The sequence below is a fragment of the Ursus maritimus genome, unplaced genomic scaffold, assembly GCF_017311325.1.
Source record: "Ursus maritimus isolate PB19 unplaced genomic scaffold, ASM1731132v1 scaffold_7, whole genome shotgun sequence".
NCBI classification, from domain to species: Eukaryota; Metazoa; Chordata; class Mammalia; order Carnivora; family Ursidae; genus Ursus; species Ursus maritimus.
Window position 1 is genome coordinate 47,211,958 of NW_024426885.1, and position 1,372 is coordinate 47,213,329.

General features: G+C 70.3%; 1 protein-coding gene across 4 annotated transcripts in view; it reads right to left on the minus strand.

The window, feature by feature from the left end:
• ZMIZ1 (zinc finger MIZ-type containing 1) overlaps window positions 1-1,052 on the minus strand; it is a 231,424-nt gene extending 230,372 nt beyond the window's left edge. For 2 of the 4 annotated variants that reach the window (XM_040624277.1, XM_040624276.1), the window contains exon 1: window positions 907-1,051. The gene's annotated coding sequence lies outside the window, so the exon portion shown is untranslated. Of the gene's footprint in view, window positions 1-906 lie in introns of all 4 variants that reach the window. The other 2 variants (XM_040624275.1, XM_040624274.1) reach the window with 1 other exon arrangement.
• Window positions 1,053-1,372: the final 320 nt, after the last annotated feature.

Consider the following 1,372-nt stretch of genomic DNA (forward strand, 5'->3'; position numbering starts at 1 on the left):
CCCCCCACCCCAGCTCCGGCCCTGGCCGGGCCCCCCAACCTCCGCCCAGCCGGCCTCCCACTCCCCCGGGGCCGCCGCGCCGCCGCCGCCGGAGACGGAGGAAGAAAGAACACGGAGAAATTACTTTCGTATTTGCAACGAGCGCGCGCACACACACACACATCTTCCCTCTGGGCTCCCCTCCTGGCCGGGGCAGCCCCGTCCAGCCGATGGCCTTAACGCCCCTCGGGCTTCTCAAGACCTACGGGAAGCCCCTACACACACACCCCTTGGCGTTCCCCGTCTAGTACCGTGCGCCGCGTCTCCCCGAGCAATTCACACACAAACAACTTAACCGCGCCTCCACCTCCCATTTACAAAAGTGTGTGTTTTCCCTGGAAATTCAGATGCACAACTTAGCACCGCCACCCCTTGCCACCCCGAAATCCAGCGCCGTCTCCGGCGGTTTTCGTACACACAGGAGCACAACTTCGCGTCTCCCCGAAGGAGGTGAGGGAGACCGAGGTGGTCCTACCCGGGTCCTATCCTCCCTGCCCGAATCCCGGTCCTGCCCGGGTGTACAGAACGAGGGCTGGAGGCGCACCGGCAGGAGGCGGGCACAGGGTCCGCGCGCGCACAACCTTACTCACGCCCCGCACACCCGAAGAGCCTCGGCCCCCGCGCGCAGCTCGAGCCGGCTCCTCGCAGCCGGGCGTTCGCCGGTCGCCTGGGCCTCGGCCCCGGGCCGCCGAGGGGAGCGCAGCGGAGCTCGGCCGGCGGCCGTTCGCCCGGCTTGCCTGGCCCCGGCGGACCCTTCAAGGGAAAAGCCCCCAGCCCCCAGCACCCCACGCTCGCACCCCAAGAGTCCACGGAGAGCGAGAGGAAGGCCCGCGGCCAGCGGGCGCCCGGGTCTGGACCCAAACTTACCGGGCGCTGCGAGCGCCGCTGCCGCCGCTGGAGGACGCGCCGCTGCCGCCGCGGCTGCTGCCGGGCAGGCCCGGCTCGGGCCGGGAGGAGCGCAGCGAGGGCGCCGAGAACGGCTCCGCTTCGGCTCCTGCTCCGCGCCGACCGGGGCTGGGGTCACCGCGCTGCGCCGGCGCTGCTCGCTCGCTCCGCCGCCGGGTCGCTCCTCGCTCGCCCGCCGCCCGGTCGCCTGCTCTCCCGGGCGCCCGCCGCCGCTCGCTTTTTTAATGTCCACAGACAGTGAAAAGGAACTCGGCGTTAGGGGGTGAGTAAGTGAATCAACTCGCCCGGAGCCGAGCAAGTTGAAGTGTCAGATTACATTGGCTATTCTATTTCCAAAGGGCCCCGCGCCGCCGGCCGCCCGCAAAAGCAGGCGCGGAACCACGGATGGAACGGAGTGTCGCGGCACCGCCGCCGCCGCCGCCGCCAG